Genomic DNA, 21611 nt, shown 5'->3' on the forward strand with positions numbered 1-21611 from the left:
TTTCTAGTAAACCTACAAACACCTCTCTGTCAAGACTAGACAGCAAAACATTCCACCTGTACGGCATTCAATATAGTAGCAAAAAAAGCGAAGTGGAGATAGTACCGTATTTTTCGCCGTATAAGACGCACCGGCGTATAAGACGCACCTAGGTTTTTAGGGAGGAAAATAAGAAAAAAAATATTTTTTTCCAAAAGGTGTGCTGTGTGTTTGGAACTAATGGTGGTCTGTGGATGGCACTATTACTGGGGATCTGTGGATGACGGACACTTTTATGGGGGGATCTGTGGATGACGGACACTGTTATGGGGGGATCTGTGGATGACGGACACTGTTATGGGGGGATCTGTGGATGACGGACACTGTTATGGGGGGATCCGTGGATGACGGACACTGTTATGGGGGGGATCTGTGGATGACGGACACTGTTATGGGGTGGATCTGTGGATGACGGACACTGTTATGGGGGGATCTGTGGATGACAGACACTGTTATGGGGGGATCTGTGGATGACGGACACTGTTATGGGGGATCTGTGGATGACGGACACTGTTATGTGGGGATCTGTGGATGATGGACACTGTTATGGGGGAACTGTGGATGACGGACACTGTTATGGGGGATCTGTGGCTTGCACTGTTACAGGGGGATCTGTGTCTGGCACTGTTACAGGGGGGGGATCTGTGGATGGCACTGTTATACATGTGTCATCCACAGACCCTCCCAGCCCATAACTGTGACATCCACAGATCCCCCGCCGCTCCAGTATACTAATATAATATGTCTTATTCAATTAATAGTTATTAAATATGCCTCTTTATTCCTAATAGTACCTTAAATCCTAAGCGCTTCAGTACAATGCCAGCAGGCCGGGCGGCCGGCGCGGCGCGTCACTCACTGACGTCACTTGCCTGCGCCGCCTGCTTCATTCATAAAGTAGGCGGCGCAGGCACGTGACATCAGGGAGTTACGCTGCCGCCCGCCCGGCCTGCATACTACTGAAGCGCTTAGGATTTAAGGTACTATTAGGCATAAAGGGGCATATTTAATAACCATTAATTGAATATGACATATTATATTAGTATACCGGAGCGGCGGGGCGGGGCTATAGTACAGTGACTGCACCGCCCCGCCGCTATTGCCGGCCCCAGCTCCTCCTCCCAGTCCCTCCCTGAGTCCCTGCTCGCTTTACATCGCAGCTTGCGATGTAAAACTGACAGCATTCGCCGTATAAGACGCAGGGGCATTTTCCCCCCATTTTGGGGGGAGAAAAAGTGCATCTTATACCGTGAAAAATACGGTATACCAAAATATCAATTTATTATCAAATATAAAATATGGGAAAAGGACGGGGTGGTAAACAGAATATAGAAAAGCGAAGGGCAGTATACACATCTGCATGTACATGTATATCTATGCGACAATAAGCATAGATGGCTCACAGGCAGAGGCGTATCTATCACGAGGCAAACAAGGCATTTGCCTAGGGCGGCACTTGCCAATGGGGCGGCAAAATGCCTTGTTTGCCTAGTGATAGTAAAATGTGCCAAACTTTTTTTCCCTTTTGTCTGCTGCTTGCCGATCCGAATCCGATTGAGTGAGATGAGAGTTAAAAAGCAAATAGTGCACTGTGAGATTGAGACTCCTCATAAATAAAGGTGGTATGTCAGACTGTCTATGGTGGCCCTGGCCTCTCTCAAGGAGAGGCCAGGGCCACCATAGACAGTCTGACATGCCACCCTTATTTATGGGGGCAGTCACAAGGAGACACTAAACTGTATGGGGGCTGCCACAAGCAAATAGTGCACTCTGCACTGTGTCATAAATAAAGGTGGTATGTCAGACTGTCTATGGTGGCCCTGGCCTCTCCTGGAGGCTGCCCCATACAGACTGTATGGGGCAGCCTCAAGGAGAGGCCAGGGCCACCATAGACAGTCTGACACACATACCACCTTTATTTATGACACAGTGCAGAGTGCACTATTTGCTTGTGGCAGGCCCCATACAGTTTAGTGTCTCCTTGTGGCTGCCCCGGCCCCCACCCCCCATACAGTATAAGGTCTCCTTATGTCTGCCCCCATACCGTATGTATAATGTGTCCTTGTGGCTGCCCCCGCCCCCCATACAGTATATCGTCTCCTTGAGGCTGCCCCCATACAGTATAACGTCTCGTTGAGGCTGCCCCCATACAGTATAACGTCTCCTTGAGGCTGCCCCATACATTAGAATGTCTCTTTGTGTTTTTTTTTCTCTTTTAAACGGGTATTTATCGCAATATATATCGTTATCGAGATAAATTTCTTAATATTGTTATGCAAAACAGGAAAGGGTGGAGCCTAAAGAGGAAGGGGTGGGGTTTACAGAGGAAGGGGTTTGGCCGTGACAGGAAGGGGTGGGTCAAATTTATATTAGGGGGGTGCCCGAGTTTAGTCTCGCCTAGGGCAGCACAAAACCAAGATACACCACTGCTCACAGGTAGAAGTGGTAAAGGATCGAGGACAGCCAAGTCTACTTAACAAATATGCCCCAATCTGGGCTATATAGTCTAGGGTAGAAAACAAATATAGCTGGATGTCCGTGAGTAGCACCACAACGTCCAAGGATCATAGGCGACCAAGACAGACAGATATAATGCAAAAATAACTCAAGTCTAGTCTATCACTAAATCCCAGGGTATTGCAATGTTTTGAAAGGTATCAAAAGGCCTAATATGGATGTGGTAAGAGACCATATATAGGTATAAGGCAATACTATACACAGGACGCACCTGAAGCCATGATGAACACAGGAGCATACTGAACCCTAAGCACAAGACCTCGACGCGCGTTTCACCTCAGCGACTTCGTCAGGAGGTACTAAGTAGCAGAATGGCAGGGTATATGTAGTCTAGGAAATGGGAGGGATTTACCTGGGTTGCGGACACCTGTTATCCAATGGAGCGGGCGCGAAAACATCATGTTCCACTGAGCCATCTCTCAGCGCGTCCCCGCCTGCATACCGCGCATGTGCGGCACATACAGACGTCACGGAGCACGTTGAGATGACGCCGTGCAGCGCATGCGTGATCCGCGACCCAGTGGAACGCAGGTGAACCGCAAACACCAGCCGATAGATCCTGTTAGGGAAGACTATGGAGTAGACTGCAGATCACATTGTATATCAATAATGCCGATCAAAAAAGTTAATAGTATATGAGAAACATCCATATTAGGTCCGCGATTCCCTGCAAGCACCGCAACACCCACAAACGGAGCAAAGGTCCGGCAGCATGTCAGATGAAATTGTACCATCAGTCCATGTGGTCACATGCTGATACAATACAAAATCAACCATGAAAAGTGACCCCATAAGGAAAATAGTAGAGAAGAGATAATTTTAACTTGTAAAAAGCATTTAGGAAAGATGCTATAATAATTAATAAGTGATAAATATCATGATTAATGTTTTACCTCAAATTCATAATGAAACATAATTTCATGATTCTTCTAATATATCGCCAAGTGCGTAGTCAGTGTGACTGTACATATGGTGTTTGAGATAATATTGTATAAGATCATTGATCTCGAATAAGTAGTGAATGCATCGTACTGATGCGAAATAGTGATAATATGGTTAATACATCACAACAAGAATCGTTGTAATAGTCATGACACACATGTCCACACTGAATACTGCTGGGTACACATCACCCCCGTAAAATATCTTAGATAACAAAAGATGTGGGGCGAGAGTGCCAGAGGGTGGCCCCACCGGTGGCAAAAAGGCCGCCGATGGGGTCGACCGAGGCACTCCCGATCCACCATACATAAAGAGAAGTTGCAGGCCAATGATATATACAAAGACAGTACCCAGCAACTTTGATTTCATAAAATTATGGTACAAAGACTTGGCTGTCCTTGATCCTTTACCACTTCTACCTGTGAGCCATCTATGCTTATTGTCGCATAGATATACATGTACATGCAGCTGTGTATACTGCCCTTCGCTTTTCTATATTCTGTTTACCATCCCGTCCTTTTCCCATATTTAATATTTGATAATAAATTGATATTTTGGTATACTATCTCCACTTGCTTTTTTGGTGCTTCTCTTTCTTCCTGGTCAGCTGCATAATCTAATAATAACAATAATAATAATGTACCTGGGCAGGAAGTAAGAGGAACACATCTGGTCCCAATATCAGAGGAAGACCCAGCAGTAATTGGTGGCCATGTGATCTCAGCTGGGATCAAAGAATTTGAGGAGCACTAGAAGTACTGTTCAAAGTGAATCCTCTCCACAGGTTAGCTCAAAGAGTTGACTATATGAACCTATGTGACAGTGTTATACAACCATGAGAACCAAAAAATAAAAAAGTTATGGCTCCTGAAAGGCATAAAGTAAGTAAGTAAAAAAAAGGAGCAAAAAAACAACAACATGGATACAATCATTAGATTGCTGAAAAACAGATAGTGCTGCATATTCTTTTTTTCTAAACTGTTTATATTTTCTGATTGCAGATTTTTGTATTCAGTTTTCTGTACATGCCCCTCTGACATGGAAAATAAATAAATAAATAAATCACTTAGCATAACTTAAACATTAAAAGGGTTATCCTGTTTCAGGAGAAAACTAGACATCACATGTGATCTGCCAGCAATAGAGAATAGATAGTTACACAACACATCCTGTCCCACGGATGTGGTTCTCGTAGAAAAGCTATGCTTTCATTTTGACAACATATGACCACTGCAGCCAATCACTGATCTCTGCAGTGCACTGCTGAGCCCAATGATGTCACTGTTGCAGCATGTTAAGCAGAGCCCTGCCAGGAGAACTGGAGAGGCAATGCGGGACCATTAGGTAAGTATCTATCAATCTATTCTTTACCGCAGGCGGATTATATGTGTTGTTCGGTTTCCTCCCGAAACATGATATCCCCTTTAAAGTGGTATTCCCATCTTAGACAATGGGGGCATATCACTAGGATATGCCCCCATTGTCTGATAGGTGTGGGGCCCACAGCTGGGACCCGCACCTATATCAAGAACGGAGAAGGAGATTTCCCAGGGTCCGTCCACCACCCCGCCTCTCTTATAGAAGTCAATAGGAGCGTGCTGTTCATGCACGGCCCATGCTTCCATTCATTTCTATAGGGCAGATGGCAATAGCTCGGCTATTTTTGGCGGCCCCATAGAAATTAATGGAGGGTGGCTGCGCATGAGCAGTGCGCCCTCCTTCACTTTCAGGGCTCCATTTTCGTTATAGGTGCGGGTCCCAGCGGTAGGACCCACACCTATAAGACAATGGACTCTGAGATGAGAAAACCCCTTTAAGTCATTTTCTCATGACACTTTCCTTTTAAAGAGACTCTTGACAATAATGGTGTTCTGCTGCTAAGACTGGAATCAATCAGCTAAAATCTGTGGTGGCAAATGGCAACAGTGTCCATGAAGTACCACCACAGGATAAATTCAGCATGATATAGTCCATAATAAAATCAATGTACTATCCCATACAATACATGGACATGTTGGGTCATCCAGAGCAAGAGATGCTCTTTGTAGCCACTCTTGTTTTGTGGTTTACACATGAGGGACCTGGTGGAGGTTCCCCATTTTTATTTCAGAAGACCTTGGTAATATGTTTGAAAAAGACATTGTGAAGACAAACTTTTTAGCTCTGCAACAGGAAAAACTGGAAAGAACTGGAGATATTAAAATAAATTATATAAAACCCATGTACTACATCAAGACAGCAGGTACACAGTAAGAAATGACAGGTGTACAGTAAGAAATGGAAACTTTTCCTCTTAAGATATTTATTTTCTCCAGAATGAGTTGCCTTCCATAATAGCTGCAAGATTTTATTTTTATTGTATAATATTTTTTGAGACGTGCAATAACAGAAATCTTTACCGCTGAACTGTTCTAAATATAAATACTGAACGACTAACTATTTTTTTCTGAAGGAAGGTACTTTAACGTGTAATTGTCTTTTTATTGTAGCAGTATAAAGGAAACATAAAATATCTGTAACGTTATAAATCCCACTCCTGCTTTGATATAGCTTTTCAAAAGCAGCATCTGAATAAAAGTTGCCGGTTCTTCTTGAGAGCTTTTTTGTCTTTTTCAGCTACTTGATTGGTGCTGTTCCTCGCTGCATTCTTTGATTGCTGATTGCATCAAATCAGATGTCTGATTGTAAAGTGCTCAGATGGTTCTAGGAACCTGTGTTTTAATACCACTTTCTGCAAGTTATTTCTATACAGAAAAAAGGCATGGTAAGCGCATATGATGGATTAGAAAGGAAATATATAATTTATGTTAACTGCAAGAAATTTTAGCTTTACCAAAGAGCATCTATAACGTAGGCAGTTTTGGTTTTCAGCTGTTGAAGTTCCACTCTTATCAACTTGTAGACACTTGTAGGCATTTGAATGCAGTGGTGCACTCTTCTTCCACTTTACAATGGAATACTTTCCTCTCCATTGGGGCTAAAAATGTGAACATATCATAAAATTGTTGGGTGGTTTTTGTTCACCCCAAAAAAAAAACAGATAACATTTTTTTTCCATTACGCAAGCATTTTTTATAATGTTTTTTTGGGGGTGGTTTTTGCAAAAGTACTGTGCATAGCATTTTTTCTGATGTTTTCTACCTATAAAGCAGATTGGGGGGGGGGGGGGGAGGCAGAAAATAGACATAGCTTCAACATGCTGTGTTTAAAAAAAAAAGGCAAAGACAAACACCACTAGGCAGAAAAACACAAAAAGCTTGTATGCTCTGTATTTTACATTTCCCATAGACTGTAAGATAAATTTTTCAGCAAAAAAAATAATAAAACCAAAAAATGGAAAAGTAGGGAAAATGGCACAAAATACTTATGTATCTTTTCTGCCTAAATATTATTGTGGAGTTGAAGCCAGTAATAGCACCAGCAGCCAGACCCAGCTATGTAAGGGCCTCGTAAGCTATGCCACAGAGTGAAATAGAATAGCACCAAAATAGTGCTGCAAAAAAAACATACAAAATTGAAAAATACCCTCCCCCCAGCCACTGTTTGTTCAAAAATACAGTTTTTTTTTCTTCTTTTGTGCTTCTCAGGGCAGTGATGTGCAAATATATCATAGGGCCCCATTGCAAAATGTAGTCAAGGATCTCCCCAGTGACATTTTTGACAAATTGTGGAGGATTTTTTTTTATAAAAGAAAAATCATGCTCCACTTCACCTGACCTCTATGTTGGGGAAACAGGTGTCCCTTATAAAATAACAATCAAATATTTATATAGGGATATAAAATGCATAAATGGGGAACTTTATAATGTATATTGTTTGCAACTTCTATCAATCTCTTTGCATCTAATTTTGGGTGAAGTCACTCAACTGGCAGTCTAACATACTGTAACATTTTCTGATGAGGATGTGTCCCTACTTAGTTTGCCAAAGTCCACTCAATGCAGAGTTTGTACTGCTGGTAACACAAAGTTCAAAGAAAAATTGCTCCAGAATTATTTTAGAAGCATAGAAGTATTTACCAAAATGTCACGACATGTCACGAATGCTGGTAGGCCATTTCTAATTCTATATTTAGGATGCATTTGGATGAATCAGAAAAAAAATACTGTAAATTAGTGTTTAATCTCATTACTACTGCTATTATACGCTGTAAGCCCTTATGGGAGGGTCCTATGCCCCACTATGCCACTATGCCACTCAGTTAGATGCACTTCAAAGTTAGCTTCATAAAAAAACACCTTTTCCCACTTTCCTACAGTACAGTCTTTATGCTTCTTTGGACATGACAAACTCTTGTTTTTCATAGAGGCCAGTAAAAGTTGCATTTCGACAGGTCGCCTAGCTCTGCTGCTACATTCCAGAAGTTTACTCTGCACCATGGAGGTATGAACTTGAACCCAATGTGATATCCCCCTGCTTGTCTTTCAAGGGTTAATTGCTTAGTCTCTGAATTAGAGCATCATCTTGTGGAGTCTATTTGATTTTCTGCCATAACTTCCTTTCCCTACACTTTATGCAGGAGACATCATTTGCACGTCACTGGAGTAGGTGAGGGTGTTAGAATGAGTGAACAAGTTCGTACCAAACCAGGTTTATGCTGAGCTTTTGCTATTTTTCAGATGCCAGGCAAGCCTGAATAGTTTTAGATTTGTTTCGGATAAATCCACTAAAATGGCGCGTAGCATCATTTTAGTGTTTATGTTGGTGGGAAAAAAGCATTAAGGGGGAAGAAGAAGGGTTCTCACATGACACTGAGAGAAAGTGGGGGGGGGGGGGGGGCTTGCCCTGATCGGCTCTCAGGCTGACAGACAGCCTGGATGAGCCAATCAGTGCTGCAGCAGGCAAGGAGGTCCCCTAGCAGAAAGTCATTCTATGCTGGGCTGTGAATGAGGGTGATTGGGTTTTACAACGTCTGCCAGAAAAAAGATCTTCGCTAGTCAGGGACAGGTAAAAAACAGTCAGGGACAGTCAGATCTGTCCCTAGCAGACTCCTAGCAGAACTGCAGCTGCTGCAAACCTCAAAAGCAGCTACCTGCAAAGACATTATTTTAATTTTTTCCCATTTTCACAGAAATCCATTTTTGGGTGGGTGGGGAGTGGAATAAGTGAAAACTGTACAACACATGTTCTACCATTAATCTAGCATAGCATATAGAATACTAGTAAGAACTCTGCGTCAGGTCATCTCACATATAAAAATTTTTGTTTAAGTTTGAAAGACTGCATAAATCAGTGATTAAGAATGAAATATTAGGGCTTAATCCATTTATCTCCAAACAGTTCCAATTTTTTTTTGTTTTTGGGGGGGATTTGTTTATTGAATTTAATTAAACCAGCATATAGGTGATCAGTAGACCACACAGGGTAGGATAATAATTTACCTATGAGTGTTATCGTGAAAATAAGCATTAGGCCTCAGTTGTTCTCTACCCTTTAATGTATCTCGACATGGTTGGAATTTAATTTTTGGGGGGATTGTTCAATTTAATTAAACCAGCATACAAGTGGTTATCAAAATTAGAAAACAACACACAATTTCCAAAATGTCAAGGTCATAGTGTAGTCCTATGTGAATATATCCTAAAATGAGTAAAATAGCAGTATTTTAAGATTATTTCATAAATTGTATTTATACTAAAGCACAGAATAAAAATGTAAATTAGATAATTGAAAAAGAACACTAATCAAAATTAGAGAACACTTTTATATACCTGCAAGTTATTGATGTTAATCTGGCAACTGGTGCTAATTTCCTTAATGATCTGACAAACCCTATTTAACTGGCAGCCTAACTTTCCAGTTTTCACTGACTTTGCAAAAATGGTGTGCCGTTCCAAAGTGACTGAAACCCTCCGGCAGCAGATTGTCCAGATGAAGGCCAAAGGGGTGACCCTATCAGACATAGCAAGAGAAGTTGGTCTTTCCAAGTCTGTGATTTCTAGAATATTGCAAATCATTCAAGTCCCCCAAGAAGGCTGGTTGCCCTCAAAATGCAAGAGAGGACAGGATAATGCGGAGAATCTCCATGGGTAATCGTTTCAACACTGCAGCTGGAATTGCTTGCCAGTTCAGCACTGAACAGGGTAAGGATCTGTCTCGTCATACAGTTTCTCGACGAAAGAGTTTGGACTGAAAGCCCACTCTTCAGACTCTCCAAACCTCTCATTAGTAGAAAGAATCAAAAGGCTAGACTCACCTTTGCTAAGGAGCATGTTGTGTAGACAGAGAAGTGGTCCAGAGTTCATTTTAGTGATGAAAGCAAGTTCAGTTTATTTTGGTCTGATGGGAAACATTATGTTCATCAACAAACTGGGGAAAGACTGAACCTAAAGCGTAAAGAAATTATTGAAAGGTGGGGGAGGAAGTGTCATGGTTTGGGGAATGTTTTCTGCAGCAGGAGTTGGACATCTCATACAGCTACATGGCAGAGTGAATGCAAGTGTGTATCAGAACCTTCTTCAACAACACATAGTTCCTTCCCTGCGTTCATCACTCAATCAGCCAGCAATTTTCATGCAGGACAATGCCACCTGTCACACAGCAAAATCGGTAAAGCAGTTCCTTGAAACTGAAAACATTGAAACAATGAAATGGCCAGCCCAGAGTCCTGATCTAAACCCAATAGAAAACCTCTGGAAAATCCTTGGTGTCAAAGTTATGATCAAGAAACCCACAACAGTCACAGAACTGTTGAAGAGACTGGAAGAAGAGTGGACCAAAATCACACTAGAGCATGTGAGAGACTAGTGATGTCCTGTGGCTGCAGATGAGACTGAAGTCATTAAAAGCAAGGGCCTGTACATTTCCTACTGGTTTGTGACTGTTGTAACCTTTAGAAAATTTAGTTAGAATCTTTCTCTGTGCTACAGTCATTGCTGTTCTCTAATTATGATTATCAGTTTTTTTGAAAAATAAAGGTTTTATGTTGATATACTTTGGTTATTTTTGAAAACACTGTTCTAATGGCATGGTGTACCCCATACAAAAAATTCCTTCAAATTATGATCAATGTAGATGACATTATTTCTGAAAAAATTAAGTGCTCATAAATTGTTCTCTAATTTTGATCGCCAGTGTATAGGTGATCAGTACACCAATACACATGGTAGGGCAACAATATACTTGTGAGTGTTAACATGAAAATAAGCATCAGGACTCAATTGTCAATTTCCCTTAATTGTATTTCCACACGGTTGGAATTTATCTATTTTTTGGTGGATTCAATTTACTTAAACCAGCATATGGGTGATCAGTACACCAATACAAAAGTAGGGCAACAATTTACCTGTGAGTGTTAATGTGAAAATAAGCATCAGGCCTCAATTGTCTGTTTCTGTTTATTCCATATTCACACAGTTGGATTTTTGGGGGGGATTGTTAAATTTAAATAAACCAGCATATAGGTGATCAGTACATCAATGCACAGGGAAGAGCAACAATTTACCTATAAGCGTTAACGTGAAGATAAGCTTCAGGCCTCAATCGTTTATTTCCCCTTATTGTATTTCTACACGGTTGGAATTTAACTTGTTCAATTGTTGGAATGGAACTTGTTAAATTTAATTAAACCAGCATATAGGTGATCAGTACACCAATACACAGGATAATGCACAAAATTATCTGAGTGTTAACGAATTTAGGCCTAAATCCGTCTCTTTTTATTTCTGTCTTCACATATTTCCAATCAAATTGTTTTTCTGGGGGGATGTTGAAATGATTAAAAGTAGCATATATACGTGATTACTACACAAATACTTAGGGTAGTGCACAATATTTTCTGAGAGGCCCAAAAATGTCAGGGCTACGGAAGGGTTCCAAACAAAAGACCCAGAGCCAGAATGTGGGTAGTAGCAGCACAAACTAACTGACCAGAAGTAGTAGTTAATGTTGATCAAGCACCAAAGTGCTCATGTGCTCGAGTAGAACACTTTGCGATGGAAGTCAATGGGAGAACCCGAGCATTAAACCATGCACCCCCTGCTCTGAAGAGGGGAGGGTGTCGGGACTCTAGTTCGGCTTAAGAGTTCCAGCTCTGACTCCATATATAGCTATGTCCATATATGGAGTCAGTGCTTGGGGACACCCCAGTGTATTTAAATCTAATTTAGCCTGTATTTCAGAAAAGTTTCTGCCGAGATTCGAACTCAAAACCTTCTGTATTAGACCACTTAACCACTCAGCTATAATAAGCTGCATAGCCAGTTACTTTAAAAAATAAATAAATATGAGACTTCTACTGTACTGTACTTCTACTGAGATCTAGAAGTAGAAGTCTCATATTTATAAAAAAAAGTTGTGACTGGCTATGCAGCTATATAGAGTAGTGGTTAAAGTTCTGGGCTGTGATGCAGAAGCTGTGAGTTCAAATGCTGTCACAAAGTTTTTCAGAAATAGAGGCTAAACTTAATTTAAACATATATACACTCACCTAAAGAATTATTAGGAACACCATACTAATACGGTGTTGGACCCAGTTTTGCATTCAGAACTGCCTTAATTCTACGTGGCATTGATTCAACAAGGTGCTGATAGCATTCTTTAGAAATGTTGGCCCATATTCATAGGATAGCATCTTGCAGTTGATGGAGATTTTAGGGATGCACATCCAGGGCACGAAGCTCCTGTTCCACCACATCCCAAAGATGCTCTATTGGGTTGAGATCTGGTGACTGTGGGGGCCATTTTAGTACAGTGAACTCATTGTCATGTTCAAGAAACCAATTTGAAATGATTCGAGCTTTGTGACATGGTGCATTATCCTGCTGGAAGTAGCCATCAGAGGATGGGTACATGGTGGTCATGAAGGGATGGACATGGTCAGAAACAATGCTCAGGTAGCCCGTGGCATTTAAACGATGGCCAATTGGCACTAATGGGCCTAAAGTGTGCCCAGAAAACATCCCCCACACCATTACACCACCACCACCACCAGCCTGCACAGTGGTAGCAAGGTGGGAGATGCTAAACGTCCGGTCTATGAGGACCACAACCCTACATGCATTGAAGCAACTGCCATGTGATTGGTTGACTACATAATCGCATTAATGAGAAATAGAACAGGTGTTCCTAATAATTCTTTAGGTGAGTGTATACATATATATATAAAAAAGTTTTTAGCCATAATATATTTACACATATTATTATATATTTAGTATATATAATATATTATAATATATGTAAATATATTATGGCTTAAACATCAGTAGTAGTTTCACACATAATTTGCATTCATATATATCAGAAGTATGATTATATATATTTTTGTAATTTTAGTAATTACACATTTATTTTGTGCCATACATTTTTTACAATTACAAAAAAATATTAAATATATAAATCTAATTTAACCTCTATTTCTGAAAAAGTTTGCGACAGGATTTGAACTCACAGCTTTTGCATTATAGCCCAGAACTTTAACTAACTACACTATATAGCTGCATAGCCAGTCACAAAAAAAAAAAAAAAATATGAGACTTATACTACTGTATAGGTCTCCATAGAATTACAGTACAGTAGAAGTCTCATATTTATTTATTTTTTAAAGTAACTGACTTTGCAGCTATTATAGCTGAGTGGTTAAGTGCCTTGCCTCTAATGCAGAAGGTTGTGAGTTTGAATCCCGGCAGAATTTTTTTTGAAATACAGGCTAAATTAGATTTAAATACACTGGGGTGTCCCCAAGCACTGACTCCATATATGGACATAGCTATATATGGAGTCAGAGCAGGGACTCGTAAGCCACGGACTCATAGGGATTCCCTCACTGTACAGCAATCTTCTGCATAGAAATAGAGGCTGGCCGGCGTGGTGACGTCATACGTCACTGCGCGCAAGATTTTGGGTGGTATCTTCAATCAAGGTGGTGGCCTCTTCATGCACAAATGGATGAGGTGAGTATGTATTTTTTTTTTGTTTTACGCCATTTCAGGGAAAATTGATTTGTTACCATGAAGTGTGAGGAAATTTGGCTTTGCAGCAAATCAAATTTTCCTTAAATTCAGATCTAACTCAATTTCTTGGTCTTCGATTCGCTCTCCACTAGTGAGAGCAGTCAATGTTTGTACTGCCCTGAGGAGGAGGCTGCTGACCCAGGCATAGTCATGTTGGTGGTGATAGTAGTGGCTCCCGTAGTTGCTCTATTGGCATTTGGGGCAATGACAGTGGCAGTCAGGGAAGAGCGGGGGAGGGGGGCCAAAGAACCCACCATGATATCCTACAGTTTGATAGAAGTGAAAGGGAGAGCGAGGACTCCAATGATGATTGTGTGTTGGATTGGACGTGGGAGCCTGATCAGGTTTCTGAGGAGGAAGCCAAATCAGAAGAGTACATGTACCTCCCAAAGAACAGCCAGGGCCATGTCTGCTTCGGGATTTGGTGATGCCACTGATGCTGTGGGTGGGTTGGGTCCAAATCGTACCAGAACTAAGCCCAGCTCGGCTGCCTCTACCTCTGCTATGTGAATATATCCCATCTGGCATTTTTTCTCCACACTGCCAGAAGAAAAAAGCATTTTACAAGCTGTGCAAGAGCAAATTAAGATGTGGGCAAGCAAACACAGGCATAGGCACCACAGCTCTATTGAACAACATAAAAAGGTATAACCCCATCCCATGGACAATCAAAAGTGGCAGCCAGGTAGCGCAACAGGAGTTCCCTCCTTCTCCCGTTCCCCCTTGCGGCACCCAGGCCGCATCCATATCTTCCACATCGTTATCATCCTTTTCCACTTCTAACTCTCAGACTCCTCCTCCGTCCCATCGTTAGCCATCGATATTGGAATGCGTGACCAGGAAACAACGCTATGTGCCCAGCAATCCGATGGTGCACAAGCTTAATTCCTACCTGGCCGAATTGGTGGTGATGCAGTTGCTGCTGTACCATTTAGTCGAGACTACTGCCTTTAGGGAGCTAATGGTGTGCGCTCAGCCTCGCTGGAAGATACCTAGCTGGCATTATTTCTCCCAAAAAGCCATCCCTGCCTTGTACTCTTTTTGGCGGACAACGAGGGCGATCCCTGTGTGACAAGGTCCATGCCACGATGGACACTTGAGCAGGGACAGTACATGTTTTCCACAAGTACATGAAGCAGCAAACATCCCTCTGGCTGTCACCCCACTGACTTCAACTGAGAAAGGTGGTCAAAGACAATGGGAGAAATTACTATTGCTATAATTACGTTCAAGAGCTTGGGGAGGGAAAAGGAAAAAATTTCATAAAGAAAAGAGATGATAAGATTTCCTAAAAAGAGAGTCCTAGTGCAATGTCCTGAAATACACTGCAAAGCGTTGAGAGTGTAAATATCACTGTACAGTATTTCATGTATTATGTGCGTGTACTACAAATCCTATAAGTTTCTATAGGGACTGGGAGGTCCCATGAGGCTAGTCAGGGCTGGCTCCACCCTTCCTTTTTAAGTGGAAAATCCTGCAGTTTTATGCTGACTGCTGAGGAGTGAACACCTTAGAGCAGCAAGGTGCAGCTCCTGTAGGGAGATTCTATTCCCCTAGAGACTACCAGCAGTTTTATGTACCAACCCTTAGAAAGGAGAGGATCTACAGATCTGCTAATCTGGCTTTAGCCTCCTCGGCGTGTGGTGAAGATACCTTAAGCTACAAGCTGCCCAGCATAACCAGAGGACAGGAAAGAGTACCTGCTCAGAGACTGTATGCCTTGAAGCATACAGTGGATATTATATGCTTATATAAATTTGATGATAGAGACAGTACATCCCTTAAGTCTGTAAACAGGAGAGCGTTGAACAGTTTGATTGTAAGAGTGAGATAATCTAGCCTCCATATACAACCTTTGGAAACTATTGGAAGTAACTGTAAAGTCTGCATATTATGTGAATAGTGCTGGACCACCTGTGGACTGGCTTCAGTAAAGTATTGTGGCTCTGATACCAAAACCTGACTCTTCATCATCCTTCTACTCTTTGCACTGAAGGGTGCTGGCATCATGACTGACAGGGACCATGCTTCTAGCACCTTAAACATCAACACAAAGGGCACCTAAACCACCACATCCGACAGGAAAACCGCTTTAACCCAGAGAGTGCCCTGAATAAATCTGGTGCCTTCCCTCCTGTCACTGCAATACCACCCAAGGAAGTACACCCATCAGGCCACCCCACTCACGCGTGCCCCTGCGGCCTGGTTGCTGCAGTAGGAGGCTATTTTCTGGGAAATTGGAGCAATTTTGGTTCAGATCGGATCAATTTGTGTCTGAACCTAACTTTTTTAATGATTCGTCTAACCTGAACCAGACCGAATCTCAAATTGTTCTCTATCAGGGTGTATATATCCTTGAATATTTTATATATCCTGAATATTTAAATATTTATAATTTTCCAATTAGCATTAGAATTATAAGAAAGTTTACTGATATGAGTAGTATTCTGTATTTTATTGCATACTGTCAAAATATATTAGTAAACTATGTAAAATAGGCTGTGCAAAAAAGAAGTCTATAGGACTTAAAGGGAAAAAAAAATCTAAGTAGCCTCCATCAGATAACATAGAGTGGAGGTATTCTCATCTAGAGGTATTACTTCCAGCAGTGTGTAGTACAGAACCGTGGGCACTCCATGTGCCACTTTATAGGTTCTATGCATAATACATCCTAATAATAATTATGATAATCAAAAATAAAAAAGTGTCATTTACCTGTATGCAACATCAAGCTGACTTTTCAGGAAAACTAAACTCCTGTGCATGGAAATAAATGTCCTCTTTTATTGCCTACAGCACACGCAGAAGAGATGACTTGCCTAAGGCATATTGCTAATGTATCACAGAAACAGAGTTTGGTTTGCAAGTCACTTGCAATCTGTAAGTTTTTTTATTGACATCCACAAAAGTGTCTGAATGATTGAATATGTGACAATAAAGGCAAATGTGCAAAGGTGCTGAAATGTCAGGTAGGAATATGCACTACCTGCAAAACGACAGTGGGTTTTAAATTGAAATTTTGTAGGGGACGAGATACAACATAAAATCCCATAAAGGATAGGATAAGGTTTACATTGTAGAACTGAATTAAAGAAGCCCTGATTGTGCCTTGAAGTAAATCTGCTGAGCAAAATCTGCATACTTTTTTTAAGCTTTCTCTGCATGTGTGGGTCCATCTGATTTTATTTTTTGCATTTGTTTTGAGGTCAATTGAGAAAAAATGTGGCAAAACTGCACGTGCTGTGATGAAAAAGAGGTGGGTTTTCAGGTTTCTTTTGAAGGATTCCACTGTAGGTGAGAGTCTGATATGTTGGGGTAGCGAGTTCCAGAGTGTGGGGGATGCATGGGAGAAATCTTAGAGGCGATTGTGGTAAGAGGTGATAAGAGGAGAGGAGAGAAGGAGGTCTTGTGAGGATCGGAGAATGCGTGTGGGGATGTATCGGGAAAATAGCTCGGAGATGTAGGAAGGGGACAGGTTGTGGACGGCCTTGTATGTACTTTTTAGTACTTTGAAGTGAATTCGCTGGGCAATGGATACCCAGTGAAGGGATTGGCAGAGGGGAGAGGCAGAGGAGTAACAGGGTGAAAGGTGGATTAGTCGGGCAGCTGAGTTAAAGATAGTTTGGAGGGGTGCTAGAGTGCCACAGAGGAGAATGTTGCAGTAGTCTAGGCGGGAGATGATGAGAGCATGTACAAGCATTTTCGCAGATTCAAAGTTAAGGAAAGAGCGGATGCGGGAGATGTTTTTGAGTTGGAGGAGGCAGGAGGTGGAAAGGGCTTGGATGTGCGGTCGGAAGGAGAGGACAGAATCCAAGGTCACTCCAAGGCAGCGGACTTGGTTGACCGGGGAGAGTGTGCAGCCATTGATCGTGATAGCTAGGTCTGTTAGGGGCGTTGAGCAAGATGGGGGAAAGATTATGAATTCTGTTTTATCCATGTTAAGTCTTAGAAAGCGAAAGGAGAAGAAGGATGATATAGAAGGTAGACATTGTGGGATTCTGGATAGTAAGGTGGTGATGTCTGGAACAGAGAGGTAGATTTGTGTGTCCTCAGCATAAGAGTGATACTGAAAGCTATGGGACTCTATGAGATGTCCCAGGCCAAAAGTGTAGATAGAGAAGAGCAGAGGTCCTAGGACAAAGCCTTGCGGGACACCAACAGAGAGGGAATGAGACGAGGAGGTGGTGCGAGAGTGGGAGATGCTAAACGTCCGGTCTATGAGGTATGATGTGATCGAAGAGAGGGCCAGGTCAGTGATGCCAAGAGATGAGAGAGTTTGCAATAGAAGGGAGTGGTCAACAGTGTCAAAGGCAGAGGACAGGTCAAGGAGAAGGAGGACAGAGTAAAGTTTTTTGGTTTTGGCTGTTAGTAGGTCATTGGTAACTTTGGTAAGGGCAGTATCAGTCGAGTGGTGGGGTCAGAAGCCAGATTGTAGCCGGTCAAAGAGGGAGCAGGAGGAGAGGTGAGAGGACAGTTCCGAATGGACATGTTGTTCACGTAGATTTGATAAGCCGAAGGAGGAAGAGAGTGATAGGAGTTTAGAGGCGGCCGAGTGGCAGGTGTCATAGGGATGTTGAAGTCACCCATGATGACAGTGGGGATGTATCTGATCAGTGGGTGTCCGACACCCAGGAGCCCTGTCAATCAGCTCTTTGAGAAGGCACCAGGGCAGCAAAATATACTGCCCCATCAGCACCAAATACCACAGTGTGGCACAATATACTGCTGCTGTACAGCAGAACAAAACACCACAATACAGCACTAGTGATGAGCGGCAGGGGTCATATTCGAATTCGCAATATTTCGCAAATATTTTGTAGAATATTCGTCAAATATTTGAAAATTCACGATTTTTTTTCTCGAATGATTGTGTAATATGGAAATTTTCGTAATTCGAATTTTCAGATTCAAATTTTTATTGCAAATTTTTCAACTTACAACTATTAGACAAAGAAGATTATAGCACTATATTAGCTAAATTGCTCAATATTTGTTTTTTTCGAATATTCGCTATATTGCCATAACTTCGTTTTTTCGAATATTTGTAATATTCTAAAACAAGAATATATAGCAATATAGCGAATATTCGAAAAAAACAAATATAGAGCAAAATTCGCAAACACTACTACTCCTAAAGTCAAGTTTATTACAGCCTTCTTATTGGCCCACAAGCTAGAACCAGGGAGGGATCATGTGTACTGATTTAAAAAATAAAATAAAATCAAATGAAAAAAAATAAAAAGGAAAAATAAAATTTGAATATTTGAAATTACGAATATATATAACTATATTCGAAATATTCGCGAATTTTCGAATTACCTATATTCGCAATAAAAATTTGAAATTCGAATATTCGTGATCAACACTATACAGCACGATATACTGCCATATCAGAACCAAATACCACAATTCTGCACATTATACTGCCCCAGCAGAACAAAACACCAAAATGCAGCACAATATACTGCCCCAGCAGAACCAAATGCCACAATGCAGCAGAAAATACCTCCCCAAAAGCTGCCCCTAAGTGTTGTCCAGAGACAGCTGCAACATTCTGTTTTCACCAATTGTTTCTAATTAGGACAGAAGAGGGGTCTGAGGAGGTAAGAAGAGATCCACAGCTCTGAACCAACCATAGCTGCCAATCATATAGGAGATATATACAGCTCTACATAACTGTTATATCCAGTCACATCATCTCTGATGTAAACACTCTCCTCATCTTATCTGTTCGGATCAGACCACCATGATGACTTCTTCCAGCCATACATATCTCGTCTCTGCAAAGTTTGCTACATATACATTTTAGATTTCTCACTTTTCTATCATCCTCGCTACCTTCCCAACACAAATGTCCCATCCTGCTGCCACTCCCATACTGTGCCCAATGTGATCCCAATACCTCCAAAAAGTATACTGAAGAATAAATAACAATGCCCCCTATAATGCTCCCAAGTAATAATAATGCCCCTATAGTGCCCCTACTATTAATAATGTTCACTAGAGTGCCTTCAGTATTTATAATGCCTTGTATTGTGCACCCTAAAAGTATTAAAAGTGCTCCTGTAGTATGCCCAATATTAAACATGTCCCCAGTGCCCTCAGTAATGTCCCCTATTGTGCCCCTACCAATAACACCCCATAAGGCTGCACTATTAAAAATTTCTCCTTAGTGCCCCCAGTAATGCCCCCTATAGTACCTCAGTATTAAAAATGCCCCAGTAATGCCCATATAGTGCCCAAAATTCTGACAGTATTGAAAATGTCCCCTGTAAGGCCCCTTTCACAAGTGTGAGTTTTACACGCAGGTGCAATGCGTGAGGTGAACGCATTGCACCTGCACTGAATCCGGACCCATTCATTTCTATGGGGCTGTGCACATGAGCGGTGATTTTCACGCATCACTTGTGCGTTGCGTGAAAATCGCAAGCATCTGCAAGCAAGTGCGGATGCGGTGCGATTTTCACGCATGGTTGCTAGGTAACGATCGGGATGGGGACCCGATCTTTATGATTTTCCCTTATAACATGGTTATAAGGGAAAATCATAGCATTATTAATACAGAATGCTAAGTAAATTAGGGATAGAGGGGTTAAAAAAAATATTTATCTCACCTCATCCACTTGTTTGTGAAGCTTCTCCTCTTCTTCTTTGAGGACCTGGGAGAAAAGGACCTTTGGGGACGTCACTGCGCTCATCACATGGTCCATCACCATGGTGACTGACCATGTGATGGGCCATGTGATGAGCGCAGTTACGTCAGCAAAGGTCCTTTTCTCCCAGGTCCTCAAAGAAGAAGAAAGAAGAGAAGCCGGGCTGTGCGAACAAGTGGATGAGATGAGTTCAATTTATTTATTTTTTTAACCCCTCCATCCCTAATTTACTTAGCATTCTGTATTAATAATGCTGTTATTTTCCCTTTATAACCATGTTATAAGAAAAAACTATAAAATTTACACAACACCAATCCCAAACCCGAACTTCTGTGAAGAAGTCTGGGTTCCGGTCTGGGTACCAAACATGCAGATCACGCATTTTCCTGCAAAACACCCGTATCTTTTCCCCCACGTCACCTGCAACGCCTGTGTGAAAGAGGCCTAATGCTCCTTATAATGCCCATAATGCTCCTAAAGTAGCCAAGATTTAAAACAACTTTACAAATCTAACACTCATCTGCGGTGCTGGCCAAAGGCCTCTTCCGGCTTACATTCTGATGCAGGCTGGTGTGATGATGTCATCGCGGCACCTGAATCCCACTGTAAGCAGTTGCAATGGTATCCTGAAACCCAGCACATATATATCTCATATATTTAGATGAGTTCAGCAGAAATGCTCGTCATTGGTACAGATAGAATAAACCACAAATCTTGGTCTAAATATACAATTATTGAATGTTTTACCATCCCCTACATCAAGGTTTGTTGAGGTAGGAATGGTGGTAGGGGTTTCCTGGTAGTAAATACATTTTTCAAGAGTTTATAACAGGGAATCATTGATTTTGTCTAATGTAACAGCCTTGCAACCGCATCAAAACTGAGATCAAATAAATACATAAAACAGGAAAAAATCTTGTGAAAAAACACCACAACACATATTTTCATAAATGTAGTTGTCATGTTAACTAGTGTTGGGTGAGCATGCTTGGCCGAACACAAATTTTACTCGAGCATCGCGATGCTCAGCACATCGCGGTGTTCGGCCGCATACCGCGTGTGCTTGAGTGCGATGCTCGAGTCTCCTCCCGAAAATGTGCAGGTAAGTTCTGTAATTCACTGTAATGCCGTAGCCATGTTGGCTACTGGCAGTACAGTGATTGGCTGGCTGAAACGCATCATCGGGTGCTATATAGCACCCGATGACACGTGTTCAGCTCAGTCTTAGGCCTCCTGCACACGAACTTGTGCTGCCCATTTCCGTATTGCGGATCGCATTTGCGGATACGCAATACACGGGCGCTGTTCCGTGGGCATTCCGCATCACAGATGGGGCCGCAAATCTGGAGATGAGTAATGGTGCGGAACGGAAGCACGCAAAGGAAACCCACGGAAGCACTACGGAGTGCTTCCGTGGGGTTTCGTCCCGTACTTCCGTTCTGCAAAAAGATAGAACATGTTCTGTCTTTTTGCGGAACGGGTGGATCACAGACCCATTAAAGTGAATGGG

This window comes from Bufo gargarizans, chromosome 5 (genome assembly GCF_014858855.1).
Source record: "Bufo gargarizans isolate SCDJY-AF-19 chromosome 5, ASM1485885v1, whole genome shotgun sequence".
Lineage (NCBI taxonomy): Eukaryota > Metazoa > Chordata > Amphibia > Anura > Bufonidae > Bufo > Bufo gargarizans.